Source organism: Schistocerca piceifrons, chromosome 2 (genome assembly GCF_021461385.2).
Source record: "Schistocerca piceifrons isolate TAMUIC-IGC-003096 chromosome 2, iqSchPice1.1, whole genome shotgun sequence".
In the NCBI taxonomy this organism is placed as follows: Eukaryota; Metazoa; Arthropoda; class Insecta; order Orthoptera; family Acrididae; genus Schistocerca; species Schistocerca piceifrons.
In genome coordinates, this window is record NC_060139.1 from 757,864,632 (window position 1) to 757,882,354 (window position 17,723).

Below are 17,723 nucleotides of genomic sequence, written 5' to 3' on the forward strand. Positions count from 1 at the left end.
AATTATTTATTTCAACCAAATAATTTTTTTTTTTTTTTTTTTTTTTTTTTTTTTTTTTTTTTTTTTTTTTTTTTTTTTTTTTTTTTTTTTTTTTTGCAAAGCAAGACCTCACGCTGGTCAATTTGATATCCACTTTGCCCATTTCCCACTTTTTGTTTGGCGATGTAAATTCGGACAAAAACGAATTGTGTAATTTAGAGAGAGTCTTGTTTTCTCTGTGGCAATGGCCTTGCCGCAGTGGATACACCGGTTCCCGTGAGATCACCGAAGTTAAGCGCTGTCGGGCGTGGTTGGCACCTGGATGGGTGACCAACCAGGCCGCCATGCGCTGTGGCCATTTTTCGGTGTGCACTCAGCCTTGTGATGCCAATTGAGGAGCTACTCGACCGAATAGTAGCGGCTTCGGTCAAGAGTACCATCATAACGACCGGGAGAGCGGTGTGCTGACCCCACGCCCCTCCTATCCGCATCCTCCACTGAGGATGACTCGGCGGTCGGATGGTCCCGGTAGGCCACTCGTGGCCTGAAGACGGAGTGCTTTTTTTAGTGCTTGTTTTCTCTCCACCCAATCATTTGATCAGAAAGGACAATGATCTAGTATCAGTTCAATGTAATGGTCACATGTAACTTCTTAGGATTGAGACTAAGGCTCAGGGTTTGCACCCATCTTGATAGTAGACGAAGATCACAATTCACTCCTGATACGGAAGAAGAGGTGTTATTAAACATGACATTTAGATACAACTTCACTTTAAGTGAAGAGTAAGTTCTTTCCCGTTGGCGAAGAGTTCTCGGGCTTCCAGCCGGGTGGCGGTGTCTTCAAACAGCGACGTTTCGACGAGTGACATACTCATCATCTTCGGGCGAAGATGATGAGTATGTCACTCGTCGAAACGTCGCTGTTTGAAGACACCGCCACCCGGCTGGAAGCCCGAGAACTCTTCGCCAGCTGTATACGCCGGGAAAGCATACACTCACATTTCTTTCCCGTTGTTTTTAACCTCATATCTTAATGTATCAGGAGCCCAAGGGTTAACTAACAATAAGTAAGATGAACTACCAGTCGAAAGATTTTCTGTACTTTTCTTATGATCACAGTTTACTTAACAGAATTTTAATGTAAGATGTGAATATCTACTTGAAGTCCCATGTTTGAGGTTGAAACACAAGTGCTGATACGAGTGTACAGCTGTTTTGCTGTGTATAATTATGTAAGGAATTATGCGTAATCATTTACACATTCTAACAGAGGTGGAACAATATTAAGACCCTGGAGACGTATTCGCAAGCAAGGCAGTTCAGATCCCCGTCTGGCTACCCAGCTTTAGATTGTCCGTAGATTACATAAACTATTTAAGCTAATTCTAGGATGTTTTTCTTTAATAGGATGTGGCTGATTTTCTTTTCCATCGTCTTACAGTACACACTTACCGGCTTATAATTATCTCATTGTCAACGGACGTTAAAGCCGAATCTTCCTTCCTTCGCACATTTTCATATAGTATTTATGGAACAGATAACCTTTATTGAAGTACCTAACTATAAGAAGCTCATGGCATTCATCTGAAGTTAATTAACCCCATACATCCACCATCAGAAATCTAGTGGAAACAGATTCTTATTATTACCACTAGCGCAAACACAAGATCCGCACTGTACAGCATGTAAGTATGTACATGTAAGTTATTGTTACGTTTAAGTAGGTTTCGCGCTACTGCACTTATATGCGTTACTAGTGACACCACCTGTACTGACCCACTTGCTTGGCTCTTGGAGTAGTATTTATTTATTTACGAGAATCTTTGTGAAATAAACTACAAGGGTGGTACTATTAGAACTTTGCTCAAATTCCGTTCGCGGCCGCTACTTGAAAAGTCTGGCTGCATCAGAATATCATAATACGCTAGCTGAAAGGTGTGGCGAAAGTGGGTAACAAACAAGTGGCTGCGGAATTCTTTGTCAAGAGCGGAAAGCCACAAACAGGAAGGGAAGGCTACTATCAGCGAGAAAGGTGGACTGCGGGTTTTTTCTATAAGGAACAGCTAAAACCAACAAGAAATAAAACTCTATCTCGAGTACTGTGTGTTCCGCAAGCGACGGGAGCACAGCAACGGGTGTGTTGGAGATCATCAACATCGCGAGCACTCTGGAACATAAACGTTGTGTCAGAAGTCGTGTCTGATGAGTTGTATAACAGTCCTCAATCCATGCGATTCTTCGCGTGAGTCACAGACGCGCTTGACATTTACCTATGCGAAACGCAGTAAAAAATTCAATGTGGATTGCAGAGAAACTTACTCTCTCAATTTTCAGAGCCCACATTCCTATAAGAATCAATAAAGATTTTAGTTTCTACAGTGTTCATTATTCGTAATGGCTTCTCGGCGCAAAGTGAGAGAACTTCGTACAATGCTGATGTCGGTATGACTGTTGATGGTATTAGACCTACCATTACGTACTGAATACGAAATACATTGCGTAAAAAGCGAAGTATTATTGACGTTCCCAACTGAAAATATTCCATGTAGAGGGTTAGTCACAAAGTTTTGATCATAACATCGAAAAAATGAAGTTAAAAATTTTGATTGTTTGTTTGTAGGTACGGATCTGCAGTCATGTTACACAATGCAGCCCCAAGGAAAGTACCGTAGCACGCCGCTGCGTAGTTAAAGTTGCCACATCCATTCAAAAAGTCCGTTCAACTGAGGCATCTGTAGGTGTATCAGGCAGACTTGTTTAGTCGCTAAAATCATCATGGACATGTGCTGGGTGTATCATTGTGACCGACAGACAAAGGAGCAAAGCAGGTAGTGGAAACGTGGCGATTCACCACAGCCGAAAAAGGTGAAGACCGAATCATCATTGGGCAACGTGAGTTTTTCTTGGGACTTCCGTGATGCAGGGCTAACAGATTGTACTCGTGAATGGGACACAGTCACAGGAGCACATGTCAAAACGAACGGTAAGAGAGTCTGTCCAATAGGGTTCCTTTGGTTCCACGACAACGCTCCAGCGCATCCTGATGAGTAGACAGTTGAACACGCTGCTTCTCTTGGCCATCAAATTTTGCCTAATCCCATATATTCTTCTGATATTGCATCGGTTAACTTCTTCCTCTTTCCCCGGACGGAGAAACATTTGCAGAATTCTGACAAAGGGATTTTCGAAATGAAGCGCTTCTTCGACTGCCAAAATGCGGGCTTTTTTACAGCCAAAGTCTCCTCCAAGTCATTCACCATCTCGGATAATTTGGCGCATTGAGGGGTGTATACGTAGAGAAAGACTAACACCCTCAAGTTTCATGGTCGCAGCTTCATTTTTTCGAGGTGATAGTTATGATTACCTCTCATAAGCAACCACGCATTGTATTTTGGGACACATAATCATCCTGTTAATGGAATGGCTTCCTCAAGACAACCGCCAAAATGAGATCGTGCGGTGAGACGATTACACACATGTGATGTGTCATTCGGAACGTCAGAAGAGCAAAGCGTCAAGGCGCGCGTTGGTCCAGCAGGACAGTAGCAGGCAGCGCTACTGCCCAACATTATCAACAACAACAACAGTAACATGCACTTTAAGAACACATCATCGTTGGCTAGCTAATGTCCATAGTCCATCATATTTCTCATTTTTAATTACGGTAACATTTGTGACAATTGCAACACAAACAAGTAAATATCCGACTGAAATGAACTTTAATACCACACATCACGTACATCTTATTGTTTCGATCATCAATCCTAGAGACTGTTTGATGCAGTTCCCCATTCTTATCGCCTGCCAGGTGCCATCTTCGTTTCCACGTAACTGCTGCATTCTACACCACCAACGATCTGCCTTATATACTTCCATCTAACAAGTAAGCCTCCCTCTGCAACTGTTATCCTCCCTTTGCGGCTGATCCAGGCGGAGGTACGAGTCCTCCCTCGGGCATGGGTGTGTGTGTTTGTCCTTAGGATTGTTTAGGTTAATTAGTGTGTAAGCTTAGGGACTGATGACCTTAGCAGTTAAGTCCCATAAGATTTCACACACATTTGAACATTTTGTTGTCCTCCACCGTCTCTTCCGCTACAGTTTTCATCAACGAACTACATCGTATTATATGCCCAACTATTCTATCTTTTCGGCTCATTATAATATTTATTAGGATTTTTTTTCTCGTTCCGGGTGCACGACAATCCCCAAGCGACTAGGATTACATAACGTCATGTGCCCTCGGATTCGGATAATTAAGTACCTACTGAAACCCGCTCATGCTGCAGTCATCGCCTCTAATCGTCGTTGTTTGTGATCAGAGGGGGCAGAGTAAGTACTTGGAAAACTTGCCTCCTTATGGTTTGTATGTGTGTCCACAAAGCACCAGGGATGTAATGGTATCCGTTATCATTTGAAGAAAGATTGCATGTTCCTTGTCACTTGACCTAGAATCCCATATACCATTATCGCAGGTATCTACAGTGTGCTTCATAGCTTTGGGACATATCCTACATCTGATTGAGCAAAATAATGGTTTCCCCATGTGGTTAATCGGAAAGCCCTCCGCGACCCACAATGCGTATCATAATTACTGCTGCTACTGAAACTTCTCTCACTAATTGTCAAACTATGACAATGTGCAGATTGTGCTGTTTCTCCTATCGAGAGGTGTCTAATGATATTTCAAATTATCTATCTGCTCACACACTCACAGTCCCGAGCGTTCATAAAATTATGAAAATGTACGGCTCAGGCGAAACTAACCGCGTCGCAAGCCTAACATTTAAATTCGCGGTGGATTACTAAACCGAAATGTTCATTTCAAGGCCCTGTATGAGCATCTGACTGCGTTTTTAAAATTCCTTCTACCCCACGCGAATTTAAACATCCACTTTTCTGATTGTTTACATCTATTCCTAGGAATAAATACGTATTTTGCTCTGCTCGTATAAGGTTGGTACAGAAGTTCGTAGCGTTTTTCCACAAGTTCGATAAACGCAACAGATACACATGACAGAGGCTTTAGTCATCAATGATATATTCTCCTTCACTGTTTAGAACTGTGGGCCAACGTTGGGTAACTTTTCGATTCCGCGACTATAGAACTCACGTGGTTTTGAGACGAAGAAATCGTCGAGCCATTTTCGGAGCGCATTTTCATCCAGAAAGGAAGTTCCTTGAAGTTTGTTCGATAGAGAGTGGAGAAGCTGAAAATCTGAGGGCCCAAGATCATGTGAATAACGTGGGTGCGGAATGACTTCCCACCCAAACACCGGCATAGCGTTTTTTGTCAGTCTACCAGAAAGCTGGCGGCAGTTATCGTGGAACAGAATCACTTCACGCAGCCTTCCTGATCGTTGTTCTTGGATTGCACCCGCATGGCGTCTCAGTTGTTGACAATAAATGTCAGCAGTGATGGTTAAACCTCGGAAAAGCAATTCGTAGTACACTACACCGTCGCTGGTATCTTTTGCACATGCGCGCAGATCTTGGTACGGGGAGTTGCTACTTTGTTTGGGCCCAACCATTCCTTTCTTTTCTTTATGTTTGCATAAAGACAACATTTCTCGTCATTAGTAACGATACAGGATAGGAATGGCCGATGTTGTCCGCGAACCAGTTGATGATGAGCAAGCAGAGATGCACATAAGGCCACTCGCAGATTTTTGTAATTGTGGCTTAGAGCATGCAGTAGCCATACACCCGGTTTTTAGAACCTTCCCCATTGCGTGTAAATGTCTCACTATAGTGGAGTGATCACAATCCATCACATTTGCCAGTTCTCGAGTAGACTGACATGGATAATTGCGGATCAATGCGTTTAAACGATCTTCATCAAACCCCAAAGGTCTTCTTGGACGTGGAGAGTCACTACCGTTAAAACGATCTACCTTAAAATGAGAGAACCATATTTTTGCTGTGCTCTGCCCAATGACATTATCCCCATACACGGCGCAAATGTTTATGGCCGCCTCCGCTGCGGTCATACCTCTACTGAATTCAAACAGAAGAATATGTCGGAAATGATCCGATTTCTACACTTGCCACTCCATTTTCTATCGTTCACAGCTCCATTCCCTATCTCCAAATGACAAAGTGACAAAGCAACAGTGAACTACAAATTAAATATGACAATCGATGAATAAACACGCACCAACTGGAATAGCTACGTGCAAAACAAAAACGCTACATACACCTACCTAATAACTATCCGCATTAAAATAACACTTTTAGGCTTATTAAACTTCAATTCAGTAATCATACTGCAATAAATTTACTAAGACATCTTCAAGCTACCAATAATAACGAAGAGAATTACTGTACCAAATTATAAATATTGTTTTCGAATAATTAATACATGTACTGGGCTGTTTGTGCTTAAATGGTTGAATTGAAATCAGTTTCAACCTTAATTTCAGGCTAATAAAAGTTATAAGCTTGCGCAACCTAACGTATTACGTCGTGCACTCCACTCGCTTGGGCTTCCGGCTACTGCGCAGCGTCGGAACCACTCTTTTCTGTAACATGTTTCAGCCAAAGTTAGCACAGGTTTCCCACCCTTGTGATTTAGTCTGGTCGCCCAGCAATATTTCTTGTCACATTTTGCTTGCCCTGTTATTTATTAGAAGAATAAAGCTGGCGTACGAACGGTCGATATAGGCCAACGGTCGGCAAACGGCGGCTCGCTAGCCGCATGCGGCGCTTTGGTCCCTTGAATGTGGCGCTTCTGTAAAATACCAACGGAGGGCCCTCGCAAGCAGTGCGACTGGCATTTCGTGACCCTCGCGCAGTAGTCGATTTTCGGCATGTGCGAGTCTATTTCGAAAAAGTGACATTAGACGGGGGTATGGGTGACATTGTCATTTCGTCATGGGACTAAAACTACGCACACTAGCCGCTACCCGCACCTCTTTTGTTGCTCGTGACAATGTCTTGAGAAGTGTCTGTGTACCAGGGTGGTGGGATAACACTTGGCTAAAATCCATGCAAAATGAAGCAGTAGAAGGGTATGGAACTATTTCTCGTGAGCCGTGCGATAGGTCGAAAGAAGAAGAAGATATTTATGCTAATAGTAATGAAATATACAATTGAGGAACTTCAAGAAGAGTAAAGAAAAATCAGGTTCTGTGTTTAATTCCTGGATGCAGTTTTCCAACTATGTTAATAAGTATATTACTTCACAACTTTGGCATTCAGGTTTGTATATACACAGGCATGACATACAGGAACTTTTAAAACACGGTACAAAGAACACACCAGGTGTTGCAAGTATGAAACAAACCATTACACATTTGCAGAGTACTTAAAACACCATAACCACAGTCCTACAAACATGGAACAAGATATGAAAACAATCAGAATAAATAACCATGACAAATATCTTATACGAATGCAAGAAAACTTCCACGTCCAGAAAGCCAATACTTAAGACAAACATGTGATAATGAGCAAACACGCTTAGTAAAAGAAATGATGAGAAAAAAAATCATCCCACTTACGCATACAGCCACATTAAAACAAATACACATCTCCTCTCTATCTCTCTTCGCGCCTTGTGATCTCTCTCTCTCTCTCTCTCTCTCTCTCTCTCTCTCTCACACACACACACACGCACACACGCACACACACACACACATTATATTTAAAAAAAAACGTACCAAAACAAATATCATTTCACGCGCGCGCACACACACACACACACACACTCACACACACACACACCACACACACACACACACACACATATACATGCACACGCAATCAAATCATAGATATCTAAAAATTACTCTCAAAAGTTGACAATAACATTCGATCTTTGGCAATAACATTCGACAGTCAACATCACAAACCAAAAAATATCATCAAAACAAGTGTTCAGTTCCCAGCACTGTGAAGATTGGAAAACAAAAACTCAAATGACAATTACAAGAAGAAGAACAACGACATAGATGGAACAAAAACACAACATGAAGAACATCATCCACGCAACCTGTAATTAGAATTTAAAATATTACTATCCCACAGAAAAGCGAAGCACCAGAACTGTTTATAAGCTATACATACATTGTCCCAAAAAGCAGACTATATAGTAAAAATATTACATATTCCAGGCCATTGAAAATACCTTAACAAGGAATAAAGGCGAAATTCGTAAGGCACGAAAATTGTTTCACTCAGTTGTAATTGGACGGCCCAAAAGTAAAAATTATCAAACATCCAAAAATATTTGAAGAGTTATCATTCTCTGCTAAAACAGTGAAAGACAGAAAAGTGAAAATGTCTTCGAATATAAAATGGCTCCAAGCACTATGGGACTTAACATCCCCTAGGCTTAGAACTACTTAAACCTAACTAACCTAAGGACATCACACACATCCATACCCGAGGCAGGATTAGAACCTGCGACTGTAGCAGTCCCCCGGTTCCGGACTGAGCGCCTAGAACCACTCGGCCACATCGACCGGCTCTTCGAATATAATCAACCAGAAAACGGAAGATACTAAACTGGTTTCAGCTTTATCAACAACATATGAAGGGTCTTGTGTCATCAATGATGTAGCGCAAGTTTCACTTTTCATACGATTTATTTCATCTAAAGGCCATAAAGAAGAACTTCTAGAAGTATTTGACACTCAAAAGTTAAACACGTGGAGAAGACAAAATAAATTCTGTAAACCAGCGGGAAAATGCTCCTGTTGGAATACAAAAAGTCCAGTATACCCCTGTTTCAAAGACCTTCACTGAAAAGTACCAGCTCCCTCAGTCTACCATCTTCAGCATCTTTATAAATTTAACAAAAATTTTGATACGCAAACATATTCGCGCTCTTTTTAACATGCAGTTCCTCTAACTGTAACTCGCTCATAGCCACTTGACTACCGCTGTAAGTTGCTCAGACCTGTCTACTCCCATTTGCCCCTTCTCACTCACTCATTAAGCCCAACTCATTGCCATTATCTCTCTGTGTCTCCTTGTCAGTGTATCTTTTATCACGACCACAGTCTCCTTCGATCTGTCTTACTGTTACTGTCTCCTCTACTGTCACTGTCTCCCTCTGTTCTCTTACTGCTATGTTTCATTCATTCATTCCCACAGCTACTGCCTCTTCTCACTGTCGATCTCTCTGCCTCGTTGTCTGTCATAGTCTCTTTCTCTCGTTTCCTTATCTTTATTCCTCTCCCAGTGGCATTGTCTCCTTCATTCTTTTCCGAGCACTGTTCTGCACTGTCAGTTATGTTCCACTGCCACCGTGTCCCTCTCTTTTTCTCACAGTATCATTGTCTCCTTCGCTCTTTCTGTACCATAACCTCTCTACTATCTTCTTGTATTTATTACTTTTCCGCCTCTTTCCCACTGCTATTGTCTCCTTCTCTCTCAGCATAAAAAAGCCGAATATGTTGGCATGCAAAAATTTTTGGGAAAATCTTTAAAGGTGCTGAGGAAAGAAGAATGAGGCAGCTGGTAGCCCTTTTACAGTTACAGTCTTTTAACCAGGAGCATATTCGCCTTTTTTGTGCTTTGGTAGGAGCATTTTAGCGCCGGTTCCTTTCTTTTCCCTGCCACGGTAGGGTATGTCACTAATATGGAAAGAACTTTATGGGTTAGTAAAATTTTGTTCGTTTACTTCTGAGAAACTGAAATAGCGCTAAACTAATTTTACGCCTCAGAGGGGATTTTACGTGCACGAAAATTTTGTATGCGTGTCAAGATACGTCTGCCAGAACCCTTCTGATCATAACGGAGATACTTTACAGCATATTCCTGTGTGTTATGTCACTTTGTAAACTACATTTTCTCCCCACACTGAATTTTACGGGTACTAATATGGTACCTTTTAATTTCTGTATCTCTGAAACAAGTAAGGGTATCACGAAAATTTTCAAGGGCGTTCGAGACGGAATCTCAGAAACGGTGAAAACCGATATTTCGGGGATTTTCAGGAATCACCCATGAACTAAGTGGTGCCTCCATAAGCCCCGTAAGCCGCACCGTAGACTACATCCAATGCAAAAAGAACTAACCGATAAGCTCCATTTGCCTAAGTTGGAGGAAGTGCGTAATATTCATACTTTGACACTGTTCTGTAGGATAGTGACACTAAAAGGCTCCTTCTGTTGGGCATACAAATGGTTCCTAGCCCAAGTCCTGTCCAAAACTCTTGACATTACCTTCGTATCACCAACAGAACCTGAGGTATGAGCAGCATCTGTAGCATACGTAACGTTGGAGTGCATTGAAAAATAACGTAGTCCACCCGATAAAATTGTCTCAGTTTCAATAGACGGGACGCAAAGTATGACCGCTGCTGCTGCTGTGCTGGAAGAAGAAATTAATCACGAAAATAACCATTGCATCATTCATCAAGAAGCACTTTGTATGCAGACATTTGCAGAAGAAATGTGCAAAGTTATAGAATTGGCGATGAAGATTACTGTCTCCACAATAGCTGAAGGTCTTAATCATCGACAATTTAAAGAAGTTTTAGTTGAAATGCAGGGCGATTAAGCGTATCTTCCGTTGCATAACGAAGTACATTGTTTATCAAGAAGAAACGTTTCGCTTGCTTATTAACGGAAATTGAAGCATTTTTCCTTGAGAAGGGTGTTCGCTATCCAGAACTAACAAACGTCCAATGGATGCAAAAATTTTATGTCATAATAGAGAATGTGTCTCAGCTAAATCAGCTTAATCGTAAACCTCCTAGTGAGACTGTAATTAAGTTAATATTGGATTGACAGCTTCGAAATCCAATTGCTGGATTTAAAAAACAAAGAATCGTAGAGCTCAAATTCTGAACGTCATTGTATTGATATAGAAATAATTGAGGAAAAGAAATATGAATTCAGTTCACAGCACAAATGATCTGCTTTAAAAGACATAGAGAAGAGACATATGTTAATTTTTAACACTTGGAATAGTACTCCTCATATAATCAGCAGAGAAAACTAGCTTTTGCTATTAGTTCCTTATTCAAGTGTACCAAGAAAGAATGGACGTAAAACTCAAAACAGCATAATCTACCAGGTGAAGGGTTTTCTTGTTGGATTAGAGTCTTATATAGCTGCTGACTCACTCCTTGTGGTTGAAGTTGAGTCTGAACACTTCGTGAGATCTGTCACCCGGCGTAATATCTGACGTATTTATCTTTGTTTTATGTAATCCGGTCGCTGCAGTTGATTCTCTTGAAGTAGAGGACCTGCTAATCAGTGACTCTGAAACCTCCTGTGTAGCGAGGAAAGGCCGGACTACTTCACGTTCTGCAACTGTTGTTGGAGTAAAAGGAGTTAAATTCTATTCACATCACGAAAAAGCACGTCCACTGCTTTCCTTTCACTAACATATATATGCTTGAATAGGTGTACAGATCATTAGAGTGACTCGCAAATTAGAGCAGAACACTACTTTTCATACGACATACGCCTCGAAGGCTCAACATGACATCCATGATTACAACATGTATTTTATTTATCACAAAACCAGCTTGTCTTTTGTTTACACTCTTGTAGAGTGTGGTTGCTTGTTGACGGTCGAGCCACCGCCAAGTTGCGACGCCAGAACGTAAAAAGGCCCCACCCACACCAGGTGAAGCCGTTTACTTATCGTCACACCTTACCGTTTTCTTGTATTCAACACCTCCCGTTTAATGTCTCCACAAACGAAAACAAACACCCGCGCACAGTATATGTTCCGCGATTTACTCCCTACTTAATATTATTCCGTCACGATCATCTTCTCTTGCATAACATTGTTGTTGTTGTGATCTTCAGTCCTGAGACGGGTTTGATGCAGCTCTCCATGCTACTCTATCCTGTGCAAGCTTCTTCATCTCCCAGTACCTACTGCAGCCTACATCCTTCTGAATCTGCTTAGTGTATCCATCTCTTGGTCTCCCTCTACGATTTTTACCCTCCACGCTGCCCTCCAGTACTAAATTGGTGATCCCTTGATGCCTCAGAAGATGTCCTACCATCCGATCCCTTCTTCTAGTCAAGTTGTGTCACAAACTCCTCTTCTCCCCAATTCTGTTCAATACCTCATATTAGTTATGTGATCTACCCATCTAATCTTTTAATCATACAGTAAAGCTGCATGCCCTCGGGAAAAATTACGGCTGTAGTTTCCCCTTGCTTTCAGCCGTTCGCAGTACCACAACAGCAAGGCCGTTTTGGTTAGTGTTACAGGGCCAGATCAGTCATCATTCAGACAGTTGCCTGTCCGCATCTCGTGGTCGTGCGGTAGCGTTCTCGCTTCCCACGCGCGGGTTCCCGGGTTCGATTCCCGGCGGGGTCGGGGATTTTCTCTCCCTCGTGATGACTGGGTGTTGTGTGCTCTCCTTAGGTTGGTTAGGTTTAAGTAGTTCTAAGTTCTAGGGGAATGATGAGCATAGATGTTAAGTCCCATAGTGCTCAGAGCCATTTGAGCCAGACAGTTGCCCCTGCAACTACTGAAAATTTGCTGTGGTTTACCTAAATGGCATGTAACACTTCATATTCCCCCACTTAAAATAAAGATGTCGAAACCCCCACTCGAAAAAAAATTTTTTCTCATTAACATGCAACTATAAACAACTTAATTACTTAAAATACTTGATATGTTTTCCTTTCTTGAAAATGACCCCCCCATGAACCATGGACCTTGCCGTTGGTGGGGAGGCTTGCGTGCCTCAGCGATACAGATGACCGTACCGTAGGTGCAACCACAACGGAGGGGTATCTGTTGAGAGGCCAGACAAACGTATGGTTCCTGAAGAGGGGCAGCAGCCTTTTCAGTAGTTGCAGGGGCAACAGTCTGGATGATTGACTGATCTGGCCTTGTAACATTAACCAAAACGGCCTTGCCGTGCTGGTACTGCGAACGGCTGAAAGCAAGGGGAAACTACAGCCGTAATTTTTCCCGAGGACATGCAGCTTTACTGTATGATTAAATGATGATGGCGTCCTCTTGGGTAAAATATTCCGGAGGTAAAATAGTCCCCCATTCGGATCTCCGGGCGGGGACTACTCAGGAGGACGTCGTTATCAGGAGAAAGAATACTGGCGTTCTACGGATCGGAGCATGGAATGTCAGATCCCTTAATCGAGCAGGTAGGTTAGAAAATTTAAAAAGGGAAATGGATAGGTTAAAGTTAGATATAGTGGGAATTAGTGAAGTTCGGTGGCAGGAGGAACAAGACTTTTGGTCAGGTGATTACAGGGTTATAAATACAAAATAAAATAGGGGTAATGCAGGAGTAGGTTTAATAATGAATAAAAAAATAGGAGTGCGGGTTAGTTACTACAAACAGCATAGTGAACGCATTATTGTGGCCAAAATAGACACAAAGCCCATGCCTACTACAGTAGTACAAGTTTATATGCCAACTAGCTCTGCAGATGATGAAGAAATAGATGAAATGTATGACGAGATAAAAGAAATTATTCAGGTAGTGAAGGGAGACGAAAATTTAATAGTCATGGGTGACTGGAATTCGTCAGTAGGAAAAGGGAGAGAAGGAAACATAGTAGGTGAATATGGATTGGGGGGAAGGAATGAAAGAGGAAGCCGCCTTGTAGAATTTTGCACAGAGCATAACTTAATCATAGCTAACACTTGGTTCCAGAATCATAAAAGAAGGTTGTATACCTGGAAGAATCCTGGAGATACTAAAAGGTATCAGATAGATTATATAATGGTCAGACAGAGATTTAGGAACCAGGTTTTAAATTGTAAGACATTTCCTGGGGCAGATGTGGATTCTGACCACAATCTATTGGTTATGAACTGCAGATTGAAACTGAAGAAACTTCAAAAAGGTGGGAATTTAAGGAGATGGGACCTGGATAAACTGAAAGAACCAGAGGTTGTAGAGAGTTTCAGGGAGAGCATAAGGGAACAATTGACAGGGATGGGGGAAAGAAATACAGTAGAAGAAGAATGGGTAGCTCTGAGGGATGAAGTAGTGAAGGCAGCAGACGATCAAGTAGGTAAAAAGACGAGGGCTAATAGAAATCCTTGGGTAACAGAAGAAATATTTAATTTAATTGATGAAAGGAGAAAATATAAAAATGCAGTAAATGAAGCAGGCAAAAAGGAATACAAACGTCTCAAAAATGACATCAACAGGAAGTGTAAAATGGCTAAGCAGGGATGGATAGAGGACAAATGTAAGGATGTAGAGGCTTGTCTCACTAGCGGTAAGATAGATACTGCCTACAGGAAAATTAAAGAGACCTTTGGAGAGAAGAGAACCACTTGTATGAATATCAAGAGCTCAGATGGCAACCCAGTTCTAAGCAAAGAAGGGAACGCAGAAAGGTGGAAGGAGTATATAGAGGGTTTATACAAGGGCGATGTACTTGAGGACAATATTATGGAAATGGAAGAGGATGTAGATGAAGACGAAATGGGAGATAAGATACTGCGTGAAGAGTTTGACAGAGCACTGAAAGACCTGAGTCGAAACAAGGCTCCGGGAGTAGACAACATTCCATTAGAACTACTGATGGCCTCGGGAGAGCCAGTCATGACAAACCTCTACCATCTGGTGAGCAAGATGTATGAGATAGGCGAAATACCCCCAGACTTCAAGACGAATATAATAATTCCAATCCCAAAGAAAGCAGGTGTTGACAGATGTGAAAATTACCGAACTATCAGTTTAATAAGTCACAGCTGCAAAATACTAACGCGAATTCTTTACAGACGAATGGAAAAACTGGTAGAAGCTGACCTCGGGGAAGATCCGTTTGGATTCCGTAGAAATGTTGGAACACGTGAGGCAATATTGACCTTACGACTTATCTTAGAAGAAAGATTAAGGAAAGGCAAACCTACGTTTCTAGCATTTGTAGACTTAGAGAAAGCTTTTGACAATGTTAACAGGAATACTCTCTTTCAATTTCTGAAGGTGGCAGGGGTAAAATACAGGGAGCGAAAGGCTATTTACAATTTGTACAGAAACCAAATGGCAGTTATAAGAGTCGAGGGGCATGAAAGGGAAGCAGTGGTTGGGAAAGGAGTGAGACAGGGTTTTAGCCTCTCCCCGATGTTATTCAATCTGTATATTGAGCAAGCAGTAAAGGAAACAAAAGAAAAATTCGGAGTAGGTATTAAAATTCATGGACAAGAAGTAAAAACTTTGAGGTTCGCCGATGACATTGTAATTCTGTCAGAGACAGCAAAGGACTTGGAAGAGCAGTTGACAGTGTCTTGAAAGGAGGATATAAGATGAACATCAACAAAAGCAAAACGAGGATAATGGAATGTGGTCAAATTAAGTCAGGTGATGTTGAGGGAATTAGATTAGGAAATGAGACACTTAAAGTAGTAAAGGAGTTTTGCTATTTAGGGAGTAAAATAACTGATGATGGTCGAAGTAGAGAGGATAAAAAATGTAGACTGGCAACGGCAAGGAAAGCGTTTCTGAAGAAGAGAAATTTGTTAACATCGAGTATAGATTTAAGTGTCAGGAAGTCGTTTCTGAAAGTTTTTGTATGGAGTGTAGCCATGTATGGAAGTGAAACATGGACGATAACTAGTTTGGACAAGAAGAGAATAGAAGCTTTCGAAATGTGGTACTACAGAAGAATGCTGAAGATAAGGTGAGTAGATCACGTAACTAATGAGGAGGTATTGAATAGGATTGGGGAGAAGAGAAGTTCGTGGCACAACTTGACTACAAGAAGGGATCGGTTGGTAGGACATGTTTTGAGGCATCAAGGGATCACAAATTTAGCATTGGAGGGCACCGTGGAGGGTAAAAATCGTAGAGGGAGACCAAGAGATGAATACACTAAGCAGATTCAGAAGGATGTAGGTTGCAGTAAGTACTGGTAGATGAAGAAGCTTGCACAGGATAGAGTAGCATGGAGAGCTGCATCAAACCAGTCTCAGGACTGAAGACCACAACAACAACAACTTTAAAAATGAATAAAACCTCATTTTTTAGCAACAAGTGTTTTCAGTTTTGTTGTTTCATTTGAGGTAAATTGTGGTAAACAGTATTAGTCTACTTTGTGTATCTCCATCTTATTTACTTGACATCCTGTGTGATGCAGAAAACTGTCCTGCAATGACCAGTCTTCCTATACAGCAATATATCGCTTTAATATATATGTGCACAGTGTTCCAACTTAAACAAACTTCTTCAACTTACTTATGGTTTTTATATTTATTTATTTAAAAATGCATTGCCTTCAAGCCAGTATAGCCGAGAGTTTCTTGATTACTTCTTGGATACGTACATAGTTACCTTTTATTCTTTCTCACATTAGTATTATCTGGGGAATATATGCCTACTGTGCCTACTATTCGGTCTCTACAGTCAAATCTCAGTACAGGCTCTAGTTAACAAGCATAGAACATTCCTGTTCCAACTACTTTCGTCTCTACTAGCTGGTAAGTTATTCGATTACAGAACTAGTTTGGAGAATACCTCCATATCTGACCACAGTCAGCTTCATACTTCTGTACTCACGCCACTTACACTCCTTCTAAGTGCAGTCACTTTGTCAAACCTCTGTACCGTTATAGATGTGGATGTATCCTTATTTCCTTAAAAAAATATGGTACAGGTCATTCTCTCGATGGTTTCACATGACCAAGGTATATACCATCTCTTCTGTAGTCCGTCTACCCACATTGAATGGCACAGGTCATTCCTCCCATAGATTCACCTGACCAATGTGTAGGCCATTCCTCCCAACTCATCCGCTATTTGAATAGCCCCATCTCAACTTCATCAATAACCACAGATAGTAGCTCCCTTTTACTATCTTTTATCACTCTAACGAAAAGTTTCTCCCATAATTGCTTTCTGCTGACATTACCTCATTTCCCTCTATCTAAATATCTCAATCCTCTCTTCTAACTTTTTTAATTTTTTTTACTCTTGTTTATAACACATACAACATCACTAGATATGCATACTTCTCATGCTTATGTATCTTGCTTCCGTTTACTCTCTCTATATACAGGGTGTCCCAGCTATCTTGTCCACCCAAAATATCTCTGGAACAATAACAGCTATTGGAAAACGACTTTCACCGGTATCAATGCAGGGCTGGTGCCCATGAATGTACATATTTGGGAACATTCTAAAACGAAAGCATATGTGTTTTTTAACACAAACTTACGTTTTTTTAAATGGACCTATATTTTTTCTGCAGCAATCCATAGCGTGACAAAGCACATACACAATGGCGTTGATTGCATCGCAACATTCCCGTTACATCCCGAGATATAAAGACGCGAAGTTGACGCTTAAAACACCCGACATACGCTGCTAGCGCACGTCCTGAGGCTTAGGCGTGAACCCCATGCTGCCCGTAATCGCGATGTGATTGACATGCGTAGTCACACTTCCATACTTCCATACTTATCAAGAGGTCCGAAACGAATAATACGGTCTGCTGCCATCCTGCATTAACGTCGTACATTCCAGCAGGTATTTATCCCATAGGCATTGTCAGATTGCTGCAGAAAAAATATAGGAGGTCCATTTAAAAAAACATAAGTTTGTGTTAAAGACACATATGCTTTCGTTTTAGAATGTTTCCAAATATGTACATTCATGGGCTCCAGTCCTACATTGATACCGGTGAAAGTCGTTTTCCAATAGCTGTTATTGTTCTAGAGATATTTTGGGTGGACAAGATAGCTGGGACACCCTGTATATAGCTTATCCTTTACTTTATTATAATTACTAGATTTAGGCAATACAGATTTAGGCAATACAAAAGATTTTATTCCAGGTATTTCTTGTA

At 41.3% G+C, this 17,723-nt stretch overlaps 1 pseudogene; it reads left to right on the top strand.

Annotated features, from left to right (window-relative positions):
- The first annotated feature begins 219 nt into the window (after window positions 1–219).
- LOC124778946 lies at window positions 220–337 on the top strand (annotated as a pseudogene).
- The last annotated feature ends 17,386 nt before the right edge of the window (window positions 338–17,723 follow it).